Source organism: Octopus sinensis, linkage group LG19 (assembly GCF_006345805.1).
Source record: "Octopus sinensis linkage group LG19, ASM634580v1, whole genome shotgun sequence".
NCBI lineage: Eukaryota > Metazoa > Mollusca > Cephalopoda > Octopoda > Octopodidae > Octopus > Octopus sinensis.
The window spans coordinates 45516008-45539025 of NC_043015.1; the positions used below are offsets into that span (position 1 = coordinate 45516008).

Consider the following 23018-nt stretch of genomic DNA (forward strand, 5'->3'; position numbering starts at 1 on the left):
TTAATTATTTGGATTACCAAACGATAAATTCTTTTATTTTCTCTTATTATTTTTCCCAATATTTATTCAATGAATTATTATCGAGTTCGTCTCGTTTTTAGCAACTAAATCACCTTTTTTGAATGATATATATTTACCGGAAGGGATAAACCGGAAGTCTAAACTATATACCAGCGACAACACATTTCGCGTGTTTGTGTCGAACGTCTTTTATTTTGGCTACAAATTTGGCTTAATTGACCTGGGGGTATGTACCTATTTTAATTTCTAGCCAAATTTCAATTACCTCCAATAGTAAATATACTTTACTCACACATCTGCTTCAATAATCTGTAGATTTCCTTTTTATTCTTATCCAACATCAAGCATCAAAGATGTTAAGTGATGCCGTATCAAACACGATAAATTCTTATTCTTTGTGAAATTCGTTAATTTAAAGAAAGTTTTTTTTATTTCAGTTTATTTTTTTCAAATTTCAACTCATTTCAAGATTTGATTTAATATCAGTAATCCTATGGAAGCTCTGTAACCAAAACATTCTTCGATTCCATCGAGAAGTGAATAAGCTTTTGTTTTCTTTTAAGATGTCATTCTTGAGATTTGCAATTTCTCGTTGATTTATTACTGATCATATCGATAAAACATCAGGACAGTACTATTGATTCTTGTGTCATATATTATTATGGCCATCTAATACCAGTTTTTTTTTTAGAGACTAGTATGGGGAAACTTGAAATTGTGCTTGTGTATGTGTGTATATATATAGCCTATACGTTTTTTTTCTCTCTCTCTCACTCTCACATACACACACTTCGTGTTGGGGTGTAACTTCGGTATAGGTACCGTAAGTACCGGATACATTTCAATATATGGAGGGTTAGGGTGGGAGAAAAGGGTTTCTGTTATCTTCAGAAATGTAAACAAAGCCGGTACCTATACCGAAGGATCGCCCGCGTAGGTTTTGACATTCAGTATTCCAGTGTTCAATCATCACACATGACCGAATTGTTGAGTGCTCTTCGCAATCATGAAGTTTCGGGTGGGTTAGATCCCACTACGAGCATGTGTCTTCTACCATAGTTTTGAGTCAACCCAGGTCTTGTGGGTGGTGTAAACGTATAGAATCCGATCAAATAAACTGCTCTTGTAACTCAAGGGTCAGTCTGGTCACACAGACCCAGGGTGAGGGCTAAGGGCACGAAATATTCAGCTATCCACACAATACCCTTATACCCAATAATTCATGCGAAAAATGTGACCCCCAACGCTTTGAAAAAATCACCCATCTGGCTTTTACCCAACACTGAAGACTTCCATCTAATATGCACTGAATGCTTATAGGCGCAAGAGTGGCTGTGTGGTAAGTAGCTTGCTTACCAACCAAATGGTTCCGGGTTCAGTCCCACTGCGTGGCACTTTGGGCAAGTGTCTTCTACTATAGCCTCGGGCCGACCAAAGCCTTGTGAGTGGATTTGGTAGACGGAAACTAAAAGAAGCCTGTCGTGTATATGTATATATATATATGTACGTGTGTTTGTCCCCCCAAAATCGCTTGGCAACCTGTGCTGGTGTGTTCATGTCCCCGTAACTTAGCAGTTCGGCAAAAGGGACCGATAGAATAAGTACTAGGCTTACAAAGAATAAGTCCCGGGGTCGATTTGCTCGACTAAAGGCAGTGCTCCAGCTTGGCCGCAGTCAAATGACTGAAAAAAGTAAAGAGAGTATGCATATTGCATGCAGCTCATAAGTTCTTCTGTCTTCTGCACTTCTACACAATAGCCGATCCTTTTTGTCTGATCTCTTATGAAAAGGATCTCTACCAACTTTTTGGAATCCTCCTTCTAGTTCTCACTCATGAACACTCTACAATGGGGTGCTGAAAAGTTCCTGGCTTTGAATCAAAGAAAATACATGAGGATCATCAGTTAACTATGATTTTATTCAACATATTCCCCTCTCATATTCACACACTTTTTTTGCAGTGATCCTTCAGGTTTTCTAAGCCCTGTAAAAAGAACTTAGAAGGTTGAACCTCCAACCAGGCCTTTCAAAGTAACAAGGCCACCAGTTCTGACAATGTCCCCTCAAAACATGTGCTCCTAGCTAATCCCTGTCCTCACAAAATTCTGCAATCCCTCTCTCTCTCTTTCTCTCTCTGGAGATATATCCCAATCTATGCAAACACACTACAGTGTGTCCCATTCCCAAGAAACAAAACTTTTCTGACTCTGTCAATTATCATCCTATGACATTCACTTCCAACATGTCTAAAGGTGACCGAGACGGCCACTAACAACAACCTTCTGCAACACCTTGAGTACCTCACCCTCCTCAGTGACTGCCATTATGGTTAGTCCACATTACTCTGTAAGGAGCATAGAGCCAGTTACTCAGTTTCTCTGGACGGGATGCTGGTCCATTCCAGGATTGCTCATTTTTACCAGCTGAGCAGACTGGTGCAATGAGAAACAAAATGTTTTGCTCAAGAATGCAACACATCACCCAGTCCAGGAATTGAAACCACAATCTTACAATCATGGGTCCAACACCCTAACCAGTAAGCCATGTGCCTCTGTGACTGCCATTATGGATTTCACAAAATCAGATCTACTGGAGACTTATTCTCCTATATCATTCACCAGTGATCCCTCACAAAGTCTTTGACTAAATCCAATATGCAAATCTCTAAGCAATTTTTTTCTCCTATGGTTCTATCCTTCTCTTGTTTCTTTGATCAGTGGCATCCTCTTAGATCACACCATCATATTGTGTTCACTGAGCTCTCTGGTTGAACACTATCAACTCTATCCCAAAGTTTGATTTTATCCCCCACTTTCTTCTATAAATATTAACATCTTACTCTCTGTCATTTTCATAAACACTCTTTTCTATACCAAGACCATCCGTCACCCCTCCCCTTATTTCTACACCAGGGCATCTCCCATATACAGCCTTGATACCTTACACCAGACTTATAGTGCCTCCATGATCAGAGACCTCAAAATGTCCTTCAATGTTGTTGTGTTAGTCTTTTCTTCTTCAACAGCATAAAGACTCATTCACTACACATCTTAAGAAATATCATAGCCTCTTCCCCCACATTCAGGAGATCTCTCCTGATAAAATGCACAGCCTCAGCATAGCAAAGACTGGATCTCAAAGATGCAGAAAATACTCTGCCCTTCCTACCTCTTCCAACAACTATCAACTCTCTACAAAGCTCAGATAAGGCCCATTGTGGAATAATCCCCACATCTGGGATGGTCTGACATACACACACACAGACATCCTACACTACATGCAAATAACCTAAAAAGCCATGAAGCTGATTGGTATGTAATTACTAATCGCCACACTCCAACTTCTTGCTCACAGAAACACCATCTCCTCTTTGCCTTTTCTACTGCTACAAGGATGGCCTCTGCTCTTCAGTGTTTACTGACTTCATGCCACTTCCACTCAGATGTCCCTCCTCCCCTCATCCATATAGTGTTGCATGCTAACATCCATTCCTTCCATCCTAGAATGTTATCCCTGTTATCCCCCTTTTTTTTTCTGGCCTAAGATTTCAAATGTGTACCAACATCATTCCATACGTAGGAACAGTATTCCATTATGGGTCTCATTTAAGCTATATACCGAGTCAACATTTGGGAGCTCAAGTATTTTCTGGCCCTGAAGAGGAAGGCTAGTCTTGTGAATGTGAGATTGCTAGAAGAGGTCATCAGTGACTTTGAAGGTTTTAGTTGTGTGGGGATTTTAGACTGGTGTGGAGGAATCATTCAAGATTGTTTCCTTCATATTGTGTCTATGTGCTTTCGAAAGAGACACAGTTGAGATGTCACTTATTGGTGAGTGTTTTTAGGTTAAACCTTTGTTCATGGAGGCAATGTAGGTTTATTATTCTTTTACTTGTTTCAGTCATTTAACTGTGATCATGCTGGAGCACCGTCTTCAAGGGTCTTTGTCGAACAAATCAACCCCAGGACTTAATTTTTTAAGCTTAGTACTTATTCTATTGGTTTCTTTTTGCCAAACTGCTAAGTTATAGGGGATGTAAACACACCAACACTGGATTATTATATTATTATTATCAAGAGTGAATGCATTTCTTGAAAACCAACAACACCTACAACTTGAATAGGTGGGTGCTACCAAGATTATCAAACCCAATAAAATGCTTAAACAGAGGTTGCACCAATATTCAATTCTATTCATGTTATACACCTCCCAGTTCACTTCCCCACTTGCACTTGCTGTAACTTGGGTGAATGGCCCTGCCCCGCCTCCTTCTTGGTCTCCTCTTCACCATCTTCTTTCTCTTTCTCTCTCCACCTGCAGTGGTCAGGTTTCCCCTCTAATAAAAGACACCTTTTTTTTTTTTGTTTCTCAGTACTCCTCCCCACCTCAGTTGAGATAAAAAAAAGAAAGGAAAGTTACCTTCTCGAGTCATACTAACTCATAAGGCCAGTTTCCTGGTTTCACCATCATCATCATCATCATCATCGTTAAACATCTGCCTTCCATGCTGGCATGTGTGGGACGGTTTGACAAGTGCTGTCCAGGCAGAAACCTACCCTAGACTTCTGTAACTGTTTTGGCAGGATTTTTACAGCTGGATGCCCTTCCTAACACTAACCAATCAGCAGGGTGGACTTCATTGCTTATATATATTCCCCTCCTGGACAGGACACCAATCCATCGCAGTGTTACTCAATTTTGCCAGCTGAGTCACCTGGAGGTACGTGAAATGAAGTGTTTTGCTCAAGAACACAACACATCACCCGGTCCAGGAATTGAAACCACGTCTATGAATCCAACACTCTAACCACTAAGCCATGTGCCTCCATCTCAGTTGAGGGGTTTTGTCTTACAAGTCCCTTGGTAACCTCACTGCCGGTGCCACATACAAAGCACTCAGTACACCCTGTAAAGTGGTTGGCATTAGTAAGGGCACCCAACCTAGAAACTGTGCCCAAAGCCCACAACAGAGCTCAGTGCAATCTTTGGACTCGCCAGTTCATGTCAAACCCATGCCAGCATGGAAAACAGCTGTTAAATGACGACGATGATTCTGTACTGGACTAATTGGGGGTCTGGAAAGTCCAAGACCAAGAGAGGAGAAAAAGATTGGTAATAAAATTCAGGTACTCCCATGTACTTACTTGTACTTTGTGGCGACATTCACCCTGGGCAGGTTGAGTCGGCTTCTTCTACCACCCTTGAGGCATCTCGAACCATGGCAGCCCACGCACGACGGTCCTGCGCCAGTTCACTGGAGATAGCGAGCCAGTCACGGTTCCATCGGCGCAGGCCGACCACCTGCGGTCCCGTGAGCACAGAGAGGTCCTCCTTGATTGTCGTAATGCAGGTCTTCAGCTGCCCACCCACGCGTTTCCGCCAGTTGGGAAGTGGAATTGGGAGAAGGACATCACGGCTCAGTTCACCCACCGAACGCCTACATGCATGGCCAAACCACCGCAAGCGCCGTTGCAGAAGGACAGATGGAAGCGGCCGCAGAGACAGGCGAAGTCGGAGATTGGCGGTGGGGACTCGATCCACCCTATGGCAGCGAAGAATGCACCGGAGGCAATCATTGTCGAGGACTTCCAGCCTTCGTTGATCGACCACCTGCATAGGCCACGTTTCACAGCCATAGAGAAGTACTGTATGAACAATGGCCTGATATATTCACCCTTTGGTCACCGATGGCATAAATGCTAATGGAAATAGCTTATTCTTGAAAACGGCACAGTAGTTTCTGGTATCTAGTTGGGTGTCTCACATTTCTGCATTAAGCCTCTTCTTGGATTAATTGCTTTCCTTACTTACATAGCAAGTACATACCAGTAATATTTTGGGTTTGACTCAATGCACTATGTCCTTGTTGTTGTTTTCCATTGCTAAAACAGTAATGTAGCGCATACGCAGAGTAGTACTTTTGGGTCTACTGTATAAAACTTTAGGTTGTTTTGGTCTGAGGGGACAGTAAGCTGCAGGGCTGTCTTAGACTGCACAAACTCTAACCATACCACTGTACTAAAGCGAAAGGCAATTAAGATGCTTTGCTTTAACATTATCATCATCATCATTATAACCATACTTCATGAGTATTCTCAAGAATAAAGAAAACAATTGGTATTGAATTGCATATATTTTGTATGATATCCTGTCTCTCTTGACTCATATTTGTTGGGTGTAAATTTGAAGAAACCTTTCACACAGATCTAATCTATTCCAGATGTTATTTGTTATGAAAGGCGAAAAATATGAAACCCTATAACAATTTGGAAAAAATACAGGATATGGTTTGAGGGTACATAAATATCGCCTGTGATAGTTTGGGTTTTTTTTATATATATATTGTAAGAATATCTGATTGCTGATTGGTTGGTTGAGCCAATAAGAGAGCCTGTACATCAGCAGTTTTCAACCATCCCTTTTTTTTTTTTCGGTCTGTGGACCCCTTTGGTCCCTATTTTATTCAGGAGGACCCACATAGTCATTCAATGTTTAAAAAAAAGCCTCTTATATTTTTAAGGCACTCTGTCAGTTACAGCGATGAGAGTTCCAGTTGATCCAAGAGCCTTCTCATAAAATTAGCGTGCAAGTGGCTGAGCACTCCACAGACACATGTACCCTTAATGTAGTTCTTAAGGAGATACAGCGTGACACGGAATGTGACAAAGCTGGCCCTTTGAAATACAGGTACTACTCATTTCTGCCAGCTAAGTGGACTGGAGCAACATGAAATAAAGTGTCTTGTCCAAGGACACAACATATCGCCTGGAATTGAACTCACAAACTTATGATTGTGTGCCGACTATCTTAACCACTGAGCCACGTGCCTTCACTATATTTTTATAATGAAATATTATTAATTAATTTTGAAAATAGGCGTAGGAGTGGCTGGGTGGTAAGTAGCTTGCTTACCAACTACGTGGTTCTGGTTTCAGTCCCACTGTGTGGCACCTTGGTCAAGTGTCTTCGACTATAGCCTTAGGCCAACCAAAGCCTTGTGAGTGGATTTGGTAGACGGAAACTGAAAGAAGCCCGTCATATATATGTATATGCGTGTGTGTATGTATGTGAGTGGATTTGGTAGACGGAGACTGAAAGAAGCTCGTCGTATATATGTATATATATATGTATGTGTATGTGTGCCTGTGTTTGTCCTCCCAACATCGCTTGACTACTGATGCTGGTGTGTTTATGTCCCCATAACTTAGCGGTTTGGCAAAAGAGACTGATAGATTAAGTACTAGGCTTACAAAAAGAATAAGTCCTGGGGTCGATTTGCTCGACTAAAGGCGGTGCTCCAGCATGGCCACAGCCCAACAACTGAAACAAGTAAAAGAGTAAAATAATTAATTGTTGTGGTTAAAGTAGAAATATCATGGCTAAATTTACTTCTCTCTTTATTAAAGGTTTGTTAGATATCCTTTCATCATTCTTTTTTTTTTTTATCTATCCATCCTTCAGTTTGATTTATTCTCAAGTTATTCATCATATGAATGAGTCATTCTCCCTAAAAAAAAACCCACACAACCACACATCAATATACACTTAATTCAATACACTCTGTTATTGAGGGGTTATGGGATTTTTTTTATATCCTTTCTAGTTTTTTTTTTTTGTGTGTTTTGTAAACTTAGTTTCCTGCCTGTTATGTGAGACAGGCTTATGCCTTTTCCCAGGATACAACAGATTGACAGAGTGATGCAATAGAATCCCATGGTGGTTATTCAGCCAAAAAACCAATACTTTATAAACACCCGCTTTATTTTTTTTTTATTTTTCTTTTTCGCTATCTTTTACTTGTTTCATTCATTGAGCTGCAGCCATGCTGGAGTACTGCCTTGAAGAGTTTTTTTTAAGTCAAACATATCTACCCCAGTACTTAATTTTTCAGGTCTATTCTGTTGGTCTCTATTGCAGGACCACTAAGTTATAGGGGCCATAAACAAAACAACACTGGTTTGTCAAGCTGTCAGTGCATACAAACACTTGACACATACAGGCTTGCATCTGTATATAATATATATATATATATATATAATATTTATATCATCATCATTTAACATCCACTCTCCATGCTGGCATTGTGTGAAGGTGCTTGGCTCAGTGGTTAGAGCATCAGGCTCACAATCACGCAGTAGTAGGTTCGATTCCCAAACACGACTGTGCATTGTGTTCAAAATACTTTATTTCACATCTCTCCAGTTCACTAAACTGTAGAAATGAGTTGAGTTACAACGTCACTGGTGCCAAGCTGCATCGGACTTTGCTGTTCCCTTGGATAACACTGATGGTGCGGAGAGGAGAGACTTGTATACATGGACAACTGCTGGCCTTCCATAAACAAAATTACCTGGATGTGTGCCTCAGAGGGCAACTTTCTAAATGCAATCCCATGGTCAATCATGACTGAAGGGGGGACTTTACCCATATATTATATATTTGTCTGATGGGCTACTACACAGTTTCTGTCTACCAAATTCACTCACAAGGTTTTGGTTGACCCAGGGCTGCTAGAGTAGAAGACATTTGGGATCTTTTCAGTTTGAATGGCAGTTTTTAACATAATTTCTAGGTAACTAAAAACTTTTAAACTTCGTATACTGGTAGAATGTGTTTATAAAACATCTTTTTCTCTTGGCTTTATTGAGAAAATTCTATAGTTTGTAAGATATTTGTTGTTTTTTTTTCTTCAATTTCTGCAATTTCAACTAATCACTGACGTCTATTGAGTTAAAAAGCATTCTGTGCCATATGAAAATGTCCCATGTTTAAGAAACAGATTGGGTTTATTTACATTTGTGAAGAAAAAAAGATGCCCTTCCCCCCACCCCTAACCCTAACCCTAAAACAGATTGAAATGCAATAGATCGATACTAGGGTCATAATTATGAGTGACAATTTCATATGACACTGCTAGAAAAAACTGCCGTTCAAACTGAAAAGATCCGACATTTGTCCAAGCTACAGTTCAGTAATACTGAACCTAAAACGACATGGTTACCAAATAGTGAACCTCTTAACCACACAACTCATGTGTTTGGAAAACCCTTCTTCCATCTCATTACTTATTCTTTCTTTTGTTCGCTCGAGAACACTTGGTGATGGCGCTTGTAGTGGTCCTTATCACCATGACTAGAGGTTTTTTTTATATGTTTCTTGTAGGGTGGCTTTACCCTTGTCGTTTCCTAAGTAACCATTTCGAGTTTATAAATCCAGTGATTCATTCATCACTATTCTTGTTCTCGTCTAACAACAGCTGTATTATTTAATATCTGGGTTTTTTTTTTGAGTCGAGATGCAAATTCGGTTCAGTTTATTATCTTTTCAAAGCATTTACAGATGCTGTCTGGAAGCACGATAAGGTGGTAATCTGTGACATTTTCTGCAGTGTTTCACAGATATGTATGTCTTTGTATGTGTGTATAAATATATATATATATATGTGTATGTGTATATATATATATATATATATATATATATATTTGTATATGTACATATACTTGTATATGTATGTACATATACTTGTATATGTATGTATATATACTTGTATATGTATGTATATATACTTGTATATGTGTGTATGTATATATATGTATATGTACATATACTTGTATATGTATGTATATATACTTGTATATGTGTGCATGTATGTATATATATAGTTAATCCAAACAAGAAAACAAAAAAACGCAAGGACGTGGAAGAAATAAAGTATTATATATATATATATATATATATATATATTTGTATATGTACATATACTTGTATATATATGTATATATACTTGTATATGTATGTATATACAATACACATAGACATGTTTTAAACATTGTAAGAATATACGTAATGCTCCTGTTTCAGATAAGAGAGAGACACTGGCATGTTTACATGAGACAGCAGCAACAGCAACAACAACAATAACAACTATAAAAGGTTTTTTTAAAAAATCATTTGAGAGTAGGAGAGTTGAAAATTTTTGAAGTTTTATCGTTCTGACTTTATTCTCTTTTCTTTTTTTTTTTTTAGCTGACCTATATTATCTTAGCCGATTTACTTCTGTTGTGAAAATACCTTGTGCCTATTTTGCATTTTATTATTACTATTATTATTATTATTATTTTTTTTTTTTTTTTTTTACTTGTTTCAGTCATTTGACTGCGGCCATGCCGGAGCACCGCCTTTAGTCAAGCAAATCGACCCCCCGGGACTTATTCTTTGTAAGCCCAGTACTTATTCTATCGGCCTCTTTTGCCGAACTGCTAAGTGATGGGGACGTAAACACACCAGCATCGGTTGTCAAGCAATGCTAGGGGTACAAACAGACACACAAACACATACACACACACACACACATATATATATATACGACGGGCTTCTTTCAGTTTGCGTCTACCAAATCCACTCACAGGGCATTGGACGGCCCGGGGCTATAGCAGAAGACACTTGCCCAAGATGCCACACAGTGGGACCGAACCCCAGAACCATGTGGTTGGTAAGCAAGCTACTTACCACACAGCCACTCCTGCGCCTATATATTTGTATATGAATTGTTGGCAGTATTAAATTGAATCCTGTTTTTTATACATGATATACCTTCTGCTACAGCTAAACCACTCATCCATGAACAAAAGTAATTACTTTTACTTTATTAAGTTGACAGGCTGAGACAAGATTAGTGTGTCTTAGCTTGGGAGGTGAGTTTGAATTCCATGTCTTATCATGGCTGCAACTGCATCCATAATATTCTGCTTATGAAGCCAGGCTGCTTTGCTCCCAACATTACTTCTGTTTTTTCCAAATATCCATGCACATAAACATGGATACAATGAGTTTTGGAAATATTCATTATTATATAGGCATAGGAGTGGCTGTGTGGTAAGTAGCTTGCTTACCAACCACATGGTTCTGGGTTCAGTCCCACTGCGTGGCACCTTGGGCAAGTGTCTTCTACTATAGCCTCGGGCCGACCAAAGCCTTGTGAGTGGATTTGGTAGACGGAAACTGAAAGAAGCCCGTCGTATATATGTATATGTGTGTGTGCGTGTATGTTTGTGTATCTGTGTTTGTCCCCCTAGCATTGCTTGACAACCGATGCTGGTGTGTTTACGTCCCCGTCACTTAGCAGTTCGGCAAAAGAGACCGATAGAATAAGTACTGGGCTCACAAAGAATAAGTCCCGGGGTCGAGTTGCTCGATTAAAGGCGGTGCTCCAGCATGGCCGCAGTCAAATGACTGAAACAAGTAAAAGAGTAAAGAGTAAGAGTATATAAATATGACCCGATCTGCATTTTAGTTAAGTGTTTAGCTTTATGTGGAACGCGTTTAGCTTTCATATGAAAGTCTCCGCAACGTTCCTGGCCTTTTGAAATATCTGATATGGCAACCTATGTGCCATTTATATTTATTGTTGTATAAGTTTGACAAAGGTCAAATGAAAAACACATGTGGTTTATCAAGGTGTATGTATTATGTAAGATATAAAATTGAGACGAGTGAGAGAGGAAAAATAGATCTGAAACTAAATTTGGACTACATTCTTTGGTTTTGTGCATGGTGGAGTGTGTTATTAAATGCTTGTTTTGGGTACAGGCATACTCTTTACTCTTTTATTTGTTTCAGTCATTTGACTGCGGCCATCCTGGAGCACCGCCTTTAGTCGAGCAAATCGACCCCGGGACTTATTCTTTGTAAGCCCAGTACTTATTCTATCGGTCTCTTTTGCCGAACCGCTAAGTGACGGGGACGTAAACACACCAGCATCGGTTGTCAAGCAATGCTAGGGGGACAAACACAGACACACAAACATATACACACACACTTAAATATATATACATATATACGACAGGCTTCTTTCAGTTTCCGGCTACCAAATCCACTCACAAGGCATTGGTCGGCCCGGGGCTATAGCAGAAGACACTTGCCCAAGATGCCACGCAGTGGGACTGAACCCGGAACCATGTGGTTGGTTAGCAAGCTACTTACCACATAGCCAATGGCTGTAATGTTAAGTTTACTTTGCAGTTATGTGCTTTCAAGTTCAATCCAATTTTGTGATAACTTGGACAAGTGTCTTCTACTGTGGCCTCCAGGTTAACCAAAGCATTGCAAGTGGACTTGGTTGAAGGAAAATTGAAAGAAGCCAATTTTGTGTGTGTGTGTAAGAATTGCTGAAGAGGTAACAGAATGTGTAACGAAAGATTTCAGACAAAATCCCGTGCCGGTGGCACGTAAAAAGCACCATCCGATCGTGGCCGTTTGCCAGCCTCACCTGGCCCCCGTGCCGGTGTCACGTAAAAAGCACCATCCAATCGTGGCCGTTGCCAGCCTCGCCTGGCCCCCCCGTGCCGGTGGCACATAAAAAGCATCATCCAACCATGGCCGTTTGCCAGCCCCGTCTGGCACCTGTGTCGGTGGGACGTAAAAAGCACCCACTACACTCATGGAGTGGTTGGCGTTAGGAAGGGCATCCAGCCGTAGAAACATTGCCAGATCAGACTGGGCCTGGTGCAGCCTTCTGGCTTCCCAGACCCCCAGTTGAACCATCCAACCCATGCTAGCATGGAAGGCGAACGCTAAATGATGATGATGATGAATGAAGTTGAAGTGAAGAATGAGTGTTTTGGCAAAAAGTCACGGAAACATTGATGCCAATATCTGTGAGAGAAAGGCCTTCCTTCAGGAATATCAAGACAATTGGTTATGACGATGCTCCATTGATTATGACAGTGAGGGGTCCAGTTGATCCGATCAACTGCTCGTGAAATTAATGTGCACTCCACAGACACATGTACCCTTCACATAGTTATCAGTGAGATTCAGCATGACACAGAATGTGACAAAGTCTGGCCCCTTTCAATAACTGAAACGACTTGCTTTTACCAGCTGAGTGGACTGGAGCAACATGAAATAAAGTGTTTCGCTCATTGACACAAAGCACCGCTAAGAATTGAGCTAATGACCTTACAATCGTTAGCTGAATACCCTATCCATTAACCCTTTCGTTACCAACCTGGCTGAAACCAGCTCAGGTTCTGTAGTACAAATGTCTTGTTTTCATAAGTTTTGAATTAAAATCTTCCACCAAACCTTAGTCACAATTTATGTTCCTAATACTAGCTTAATGATAACAAAGTTATTTTACTAAATTCTTTGTTATATTTAAAGTAATTGAAAGAAACACAGAGCATCTCAAAATAAATACGGTAATGAAAGGGTTAAGCCATGTGCTGTCTTCACATCAAGGTAATATATGAAACAGGAAGAACAGTACAAGTTGTGCAGACAACAAGGATCCAACTGGAGGGATGCTGAAACAATGGCCCAGAGTCAAGAATCATAGAGAAAATTTATTGATGTCCCATGTTCCGTGATAATGCTGTGATATGATATTACTCTCTCTTTACTCTTTTACTTGTTTCAGTCATTTGACTGCGGCCATGCTGGAGCACCGCCTTTTAGTCGAGTAAATCGACCCCGGGACTTATTCTTTGTAAGGCTAGTACTTACTCTGTCAGTCTCTTTTGCTGAACCGCTAAGTTACGGGGACGTAAACACACCAGCATCGGTTGTCAAGCAATGGTGGTAGGGGACAAACATATACACACACACATATATATATACATATATACGACGGGCTTCTTCCAGTTTCCGTCTACCAAATCCACTCACAAGGCTTTGGTCGGCCCCGAAGCTGTAGTAGAAGACACTTGCCCAAGGTGCCACGCAGCAGTAATTAGATGTCTTTCTTTGCTAAGGGTTTAGTGCAATGCCCCTGGCTGTGTATGAGCTGTTGATCCTTTGACTACTCACACCTTTTCTGAACAACTTGGCCAGCTGTGACTTTCTCAAAGCTTTTCCTGGTGAACATCCAACACTTTTATTTATTTATTTATTTATTTTTTTATTTGACTGGAAATAATTACAGCTGGAATGCACTCACTAATTGGGAACAAATGCGAGTTTCTGTGCAAGATCTGTGATGCATGCCACAGAAAGAAAAATTCTGCCGAAAAGAGTTAATAAACCAACCACAGTTCATATCTTGTTTCTCTCTTTCTCTCCCTCCTTTCCCCCCTCACTCTCTCTCTTACATTTTCATTTTTTCATAATATTTTATTCACCTCCTCCACTCTTCCATGGACACACACACACATACACAAAATTATGTTCCTTCAAAATGCTTTTACTAAATGCACTAAGAGATGGCTGGCTTTTGTTTTTCATTTTCTCTATATATATTTCGTATTTTGAAATGGATGGCAAGGAACAAAGATAATTTCTTTTCATATGAATTATTCATAAACATTTTCTTTTCCAAACCCCTCTTCATAACTGTCTTGTTTTTTAATCTTCATTCATCGTCATTTTACATTCTGGGTTTCTTTTTTTGTTTCTTTTATATATTTTTTTCTCCTTGCTGGATGTCTCTCGTCCATTGTGGTCTGCATCAATTTACAAACACAGCAATAGAGAAAACCAAACCAACCAATTTATTGTTATTTATGACTTACAATGTGAACTGGATACATTTCATTGTGTCACCAGCCCTGGAGAGGTTGCCCCATGCAGGACTAAACAGTCCTAAAATCTCCCTTGTAGGGTCACTGCCCTCCTAGGTATCATCATCATCATCATTTAACATCTGCTTTCCATGTTGGCATGGGTTAGACAGTTTCACTGGAACTGGTAAACCAGAGAGCTGTACCAGGTTCCAGTCTGCCTTGGGGTGGTTAATATGGTTGGATACCCTTCCTAATGCCAACCACTCCAAGAGCTGTACCAGATAACAGTCTGACAGCAGTGGTGCTAGGGCCACAACCCAGCTAACTGGGGCGGGGGATGGGGAATTCCAGGCAGTGTTTGTTCCGGAATCCAGTGGCTTCCTGATGGCATTGGTTCCTGTCTGCAGGTATCCTACAATGAGAAGGTTTAACATGAGGACAACCGCCCACCAGTTGTGTATGGTGGCTTACAAATACAGGCAGGAACTGTTTTTGCAGACTCTGTGCTTGAGGAAACCCATTGAGTCAAGTACATCAATATCAAAATTCAATGGAAATTGTAGCTGTGATCCCTGTGCCGGTGGCACGTAAAAAGCACCATCCGAATGTGGCCAATGCCAGTGCCGCCTTGACTGGCTTCCGTGCCGGTGGCATGTAAAAAGCACCAACCAATCGTCAGCCTCGCCTGGCACGTAAAAAGCACCCACTACACTCACGGAGTGGTTGGCATTAGGAAGGGCATCCAGCTGTAGAAACACTGCCAGATCAGACTGGAGCTTGGTGCAGCCTTCTGGCTTCCCAGACCCTGGTCGAACCGTCCAACCCATGCTAGCATGGAAAACGGACGTTAAACGATGGTGAACAATGATCATCCCTTCAAATTCCTATGAACTCACAATAGGATCCGGCTTGACCCCTCCCGGGTGAATGCCATTACATCGAGGTGGTCTTTGCAGTGAGACGTCCTTCTTATTGAGTGCATTACAGAATGTACAGGATGTCAAAATTGGTAGCACACCAGGCAAAATGTATTCAAATTCTGCCAAGGCTGACCAAATCCACTCACAAGGCTTTGGCTGGCCCGAGGCTATAGTAGAAGACACTTGCCCAAGGTACCACGTAGTGGGACTGAACCCGGAACCATGAAAATTATTTTTTAAAAATCAAACTGAAATCTATATATATAAAACTCTAGTTGTGTGAGTGTCTGTCCCCTTCGATTTAGATTCCTAACTCCTCCCACATTTTGCGGTGCAGTTTAACCAAATTCGGGTATCTTATAGTCGTGATTCATATCGAGCCCATCTGACTATTAGCGCGCGTCAACGATGAGTCTACGATTTTAAAAATAATTTAACATCATTTTTATTCCATTTTAATGCATAAAATGCATCGTGTGTCGATGGCGGCGGAGTTGGCGTCCACGCTCACAGCTGCACCTGTTGCTTCTCCCCCTTCCCTCCCTCGTGAAGCTGTGGGGAAGGGAGTGTAAAGAAATCAACGTCGTAATGCGTTGTGAAGGAGACCAGCGTTCTTTTAGAACAACGACTTCATGGCTTGAAGACACCAAAACAAAAATGGCTAAGAAAGCCTGAATTTATAAGGGAAGTAACTCTCTAAAAATGCTTATATAGTTATTTCCCTTACAAACCCGAGCAACGCCGGGCGATACTGCTAGTATTAAATAAATTAAAAGTTGTGATGTCACTGAGTGTTTTTCTGTATTCCAGTTTGTTATGCAAGGAAAATATTTTAATATAGAATAGGAACACAGGTAGAAGATAGAGAGAGAGAGAGAAAGAGAGAGGGGGTGAGTAGAGAGACCTGAGGGGATGGAGAAAGAGAAAGGCTGGATGAGATTGGAATGGAAGAAAACTGAATGAAAGAGATAGTGAAAGAGAGAAGTGTAGATACATTAATAAGGGTGGAATGTTACAGAAAATAAGGGGATGTTGTGATGTGGTAGGAGAAGATAAAGAAATTGGAGGAATGGTAGAGAAGGGTGGTTAATCCCTTCCTATATTCTCTCTCTCTTTTACTTGTTTCAGTCATTTGACTGTGGCCATGCTGGAGCACCACCTTTAGTCGAGCAAATCGACCCCGGGACTTATTCTTTGGCCGAACCGCTAAGTGACGGGGACGTAAACACACCAGCATCGGTTGTCAAGCAATGCTAGGGGGACAAACACACACACACAAACACACACATATATATATATATACATATATACGACAGGCTTCTTTCAGTTTCCGTCTACCAAATCCACTCACAAGGCATTGGTCGGCCCGGGGCTATGGCAGAAGACACTTGCCCAAGGTGCCACGCAGTGGGACTGAACCCGGAACCATGTGGTTGGTTAGCAAGCTACTTACCACACAGCCACTCCTGCGCCTGTTGTTAATATTTATGTTGTTGTTGGTGTTCAGTATTAAATGCATATGCATTTGAGCATGCATGGGCGTCCAAATTTATGCATATATATGCAAGGTTACTAAACTCTGAAAGGACTTTAATCCAATTAATGCATAAACATACATGTTTGCATATATATGTGTGTATGTGTGTATATATATATGTGTGTGTGTTTGGGATTATGCACATGTATGTTTGTATGTGCATGGATACACGTCTGAATGTGTACAGTTTAATATAAATATGTGTGTATAATGAATATATGCATATATGTGTGTGTAGATGTATGCCTTGTGCCTAGAGTAGAAACATATATATGTGTGTGTGTGTGTATGAATGTTTGGGTTTATGTGCATGGATACAAATGCCTAAGTGTGTATGATGAATATATGCATATATGTGTGTGTAGATGTATGCATATATATGTGTGTATGTGTGTATATATATGTGTGTATGTGTGTATATATGTATGTGTGTATGTGTAAGTATATGTGTGTGTGTGTGCAAGCCATGATAGCTATGTCCATGTGGGGATACATGTATGTATGTATGTGGCTTTATATGAGAGTGTGTGTATATGTATATGAATATGCAGGTGAACATAAATGTATGCCTGTATATATTTGTCTGCATACATGTATGCGTAAACAGTATTGTTTACTGTCAAATTCTGTAGCTTTAAGTTTATTGTTCTTTGTAGACTTCCTGGGTATGATGGAATAAGTGACCCCCCCCCATGGCTTTTGTAGGCCATCACTGCTCCAATAATGGCTTCTACTGGTCCTCAGTTCAACGAGCCTATGCACCCCTCCCTTGTGTCATTACCCTTGCTGTGTCCACCCTCACTAATCACCACACTATGTCCTTCCTTCCAAGAATTTTGGCTGTCCAGGATTATCTCTCTGCTCCTGTCCTTATTCTCAGTGTTGACCTGCATTGGTTCATGATAATATATGATTACGTTTCATCATCCTCATCATTTATCATTTAACGTCCGCTTTCCATGCTAGCGTGGGTTGGACGATTTGACTGAGATCTGGCGAACCAGACTCCAATCTGATCTGGCAGAGTTTCTACAGCTTGATGCCCTTCCTAACGCCAACCACTCCGAGAGTGTAGTGGGCGCTTTTATGTGCCACCGGCACAAGAGCCAGTTTGGTGGTACTAGCAATGGCCACATCCAAGTGGTGCTTTTTATGTGCCACCTGCACAGGAGCCAGTCCAGCAGCACTGGTGACGTCCTCGCTCGAATGTTTCTCATGCCTCCAGCACAAGTGCTAGTAAGGCGACACATGTATACAACGAAGGCAGTACAATAGAATAGAGATAACAGTTGCTTGAAAGAGACTTCTTTTCGTGTTATCTGGAAATCTAGATGTCCTTGCTAGAGTAACTTGTTGACAGCCCCTCGGGCTTAACCAATGTGAGTGTTTACATCACTTTCGCAGCTAGAGATATTACTTCCCAGATAAACAAATTCTCCGCATTTGAGAGGTGTGCCAGATATTGTTTTGATTGTTCCGTTTTGATTTAAGTTTATGTATTCTGTTGTGTCTGGGGAGAGTCATTTTCTTTTTATAATTTAGACACACTCACCGGTAAAATTTCCACTTATTTTTATTTTCCTAAAATTTTTGTTGCGTCTTGCAACCTTTTCAATAGCCTTGACTTTATGTATTCTATTTTGTCTGAGTTAACATGGAATTTGACATCTCTTTGGTTGAATGTTCAGAACCAAGGAGAATGGTTTCTGCTTGGCTTTTTAGATCAGAGAATAGCACGAAAACCATCAGCGTGATCTGCATTTATGATCCCTTTATAGCAGGAAATATAATCCTTCTTCATGGATTTAGTGCGAATCCATTGTCTTTAATGGTATCAAAAGAACTTCTGAGAACGTGATTGAAGCAAATGATGAAGACAGTGTTTTGTAGCACTCCTGCAACAATTTCAAAGAAATCTGTGTCACCATCTGGATCCTTACCTCAAAACTAGAAAGAAGAAGATTGGATGGAACCTACACTTGCATACTAAGGATAGCTTTGAATGTCACTTGGAGAGGTCGTCTGACCAATAAGTGATTGTATGGGAACCTTTGTCCAAATGATTTTGAAAACTGTGGAATAGATGATAATCAGATGGGGCAATGTCCAGCGAATATGGTGGGTAAGGCATCATTTCCCGTTCAAACTGATCCAGCCTTTGGAATGTCATCCTTGCTGTATGTGGCCAAGCATTATCCTGATGGAAGAACACTTTTCATCTTGAAACCAAAGATGGTCATTTTTCTTCTAGTGCAGGTGTCAATGAATGGTTGAATGACCAAATCCAAGCTTCTCTGCTTGTTCCCCAACAGTTATGATGGGATTTTGTTCCACCAGAGTTTGCAGAATGTTGTCGTCGAGCTTTACAGATCTTCAAGGACTGGGCTTGTCTTCTAGGCTGTAGTTTCCGGCTCAGAATTTCAACACTGGCTTACGCTTATTGTCCAGTCCCCATATACTGCATCGATATTCCTCACCCTTTCTGTTGCTTTGTTGCCTTTATTGAACTCATAAAGCAAAATATGCTGAATATGCTCCTTTGCCACTTCCATTATAGCTTTGAAAAAAATAACTGTTAAAATCGAACTGCACTCTTCAAAACTTGCACTAAGAATAAGGTCAAGGTAAAAATCACTACCTACTTTTATAGCAAGTTGATGCAGGTAGTTTATCCCATCCTCCTCCGACTTTTAGTTCATGCAATTGATAAAACTGCATTATTTATGGGATGACCCAATGTATGTATGTCTCTCTCTCTCTTTTCTCTCTCTCTCTCTCTTCTCTCTCCCTCTCTCTCTCTCTATATATATATATATATATATACATACACATACATACATACATACACATACATACATATATATATATATATACATTCATACATATATACATATATATAAATATATATATATATACATACATATATGTATATACATACATATATACATACACATACATATATGTATATACATACATATATATATATATACACACATGCATATATATATATACACATGCATATATATATACACATACATATATATACACACATACATATATATATGCACATACATATATACACACACGTATACACACACACACACACATACATAAATTCTAATCTATTTTGAGAGTTCCACTATTGGTAGTAAGTGATCAAACTACTTATGTATTTCCTGTTAGTTTGACTCTTAATCAGTCTGCTATTCTCTCCGTTCTCTCCGGCTCTTTTATTGGTACTTCTCCGCTACCGCGATATTTATATTTCTTCTCTAAATGGATGGTTGTCGGAATGCGTCTTATTAAGTGTGCTTATACGTTTGTGTGCTTGTGTGTGTAAAGGTTTTTATTATTTTATTTCGGAGGTCTATATAAATTTGAACACAAAGCTTGGAGATTGTTCAATACCAGAATTATAATGGTTACAGTGCCACAACAGCGGCAACAGCAACGCGAGCATATAAGAAGAAGCATGTCCTTCATAATAATAATAATAATAATAATAATAATCTTTTCAGTTTAAGTGCCATAACACGTTTGATTAAACATTTTGAAGAAACAAGTCTTCGTAATAGCTACTCAACTGGACGACCATCACTCAAAGACGATAGAATTCCTGCTGCAAAAGAATCTTTAGAAAGATTACAAAGTGAAAATCCATTGGGTCATGCAAGCACCTCATAAATTCCACTCGACACAGAGATTCCACAACGAAGTGTTGTAAGAATTTCCCATAATAATAATAATGTTTATTATTCAAAAACCGCAGACAATAACAGATCTAAGAAAGAAGATAATGGACGAAACAAATGAATTTATTGAAGCCGAACTCTTATAAATTTCGAATGCTGTCATACAAAAAGAAAGAAACTTAATTTGAACACTTACTGAAATGTTAGAACAAACCTTATTTTTATTGTTTTGTGTTAATGAAAAGCTTTCAATTGAATATTTGCTGTGTAATGAAGCAAGAGGAAAAGGCAGTGCGTTGGTTGTGTTGTTGAAATATCTTAACAAAATGCATCGAGGTTTTTGTTCAGGATCTTTATGTTCCAAGTTCAAATCCAACTGTGGTCGACTTCACCTTTCGTTCTTTCGGGTTTGATTTAATAAAGTACGAATCAAGTTCTGGGGTTGATTTAATCAACTCCTAATCTGTATCACTATGCAATTGGGTAACATAGTATAGTAGAACAGGTAAATGAACATACATATATATGTGTGTGTGTGTGTGTATGTATGTATATATATGTGTGTGTGTGTGTATGTATGTATGTATATATAGGCACAAGAGTGGCTATGTGGTAAGAAGCTTGCTTCCCAACCACATGGTTCTGAGTTCAGTCCCACTGCATGGTACCTTAGGCAAGTGTCTTCAACTATAGCCTCAGGCTGACCAAAGCCTTGTGAATGGATTTGGTAGACAGAAGCTGAAAGAACCCCATCATATATATATATATATATACACACGAGTGTGATCATTGCCAGAGCAGCTAACTGGCATCTGTGCTGGTGGCACAGAAGAAGCACCATTCGAGCATGATCGTTACCAGCGTCGCCTTACTGGCGTTTATTTCTGATCTTCTCATTTTAAAAATCATCTCTGGCTAATCATTAAGAGGACATTGGTGTTACCTTGGCAGAGGTTTGCACTTTCTGAGTGCCCTTGTTCTTATTATTTTTAATTTTAGTTTAAATGGGGAGGGGGGGGCAGTCGATTAGATCGACCCAATAATGCAACTGGTACTTAATTTATCGACCCCGAAAGGATGAAATGCAAAGTCAACCTCAGTGGAATGTGAACTCAGAATATAAAGGCAGGCGAAATACTGCTAAGCATTTCACCCGGTGTGCTAACGTTTCTGCCTGCTCATTGCCTTTGTTTAGTTTCTACGTTTGTCAAAGTTCATTTGTCACACATCTGTGACCTCATCGGTGACTCTCTGTCCCATGTGTCTCTTCTTGTCCTCCTTATCCCATTTTGTCCATCATATATATATATATGACTGGCGTCCGTGTCGGTGACATGTAAAAGCACCAACCGATCATGGCCATTTGCCAGCCTCCTCTGGCCCCTGTGCCAGTGGCACATAAAAAAATACCCACTACACTCATGGAGTGGTTGGCGTTAGGAAGGGCATCCAGCTGTAGAAACGCTGCCAAACCAGACTGGAGCCTGGTGCAGCCTCCATGGTTTACCAGACCCCGGTCGAACCGTCCAACCCATGCTAGCATGGAAAACGGACATTAAATGATGATGATGATGATATATGATGTGCTTCTTTCATTTTCTGTTTATTACCAAATCCTCTCACATGGCTTTGGTTGACCTGGGGCTATAGTAGAAGACACTTGCCCCAGGTGCCACACAGTGGGACTGAACCCAAGACCACATGGCTGGTTGGGAAGCGAGCTTCTTAACCACACAGCCATGACTGCATCTAATCTATAGGAAAAGATACAGTGTTCTGCAAAAAAGATTTATAGAATAAGTACCAGGTTTTAAGAAGAAAAAAACAGTACTGGAGTTGGTTCATTTGACTAAAAACTCTTCAAGGTAGTGATCCAGCATGGCCTCAGTCTAATGGTCAAAACAAGTAAAAGATAACAGATATATGACGTGGCTGTGTGGTAAGAAGCTTGCTTCTTGGCTGCATGGTTCTGGGTTCAGTCCCACTGTGGGACACCTTGAGCAAAGCGTCTTCTACTATAAGCCTTGGGCCAACCAAAGCCTTCTGAGTGGGTCTGATGGACAGAAAAGACACATTGGATAATGAAGTACCAGATAGACTTAGTCATGAAAAGACTGGATGGTTATAGGTTTGCTCAGTGACAACTGACCTGAAGCTTAACAGCAACAACAACAAACCTTTGTGGTTGCTGTTTCCTTGGCAGGCCAGGCCAAGCCCTTCACACAATTTCTGGTAAAATTCCTTGTACCAAGCCATTTTATTTCACTTACATGACTAATACCTTTGGGAAAGACAGACAAAAATATTGCAACATCCCCTCCTCTCTCTATCTATCTCTCTCTCCTCT

At 40.2% G+C, this 23018-nt stretch overlaps 1 protein-coding gene across 1 annotated transcript in view; it reads left to right on the top strand.

Annotated features, from left to right (window-relative positions):
• Window positions 1–147: 147 nt before the first annotated feature.
• The window catches only part of LOC115222156 (spliceosome-associated protein CWC15 homolog), a 60239-nt gene continuing 37368 nt past the window's right edge, over window positions 148–23018 (top strand). Inside the window, exon 1 of the mRNA XM_029792298.2 lies at window positions 148–247. The gene's annotated coding sequence lies outside the window, so the exon portion shown is untranslated. The remainder of the gene's footprint in view (window positions 248–23018) is intronic.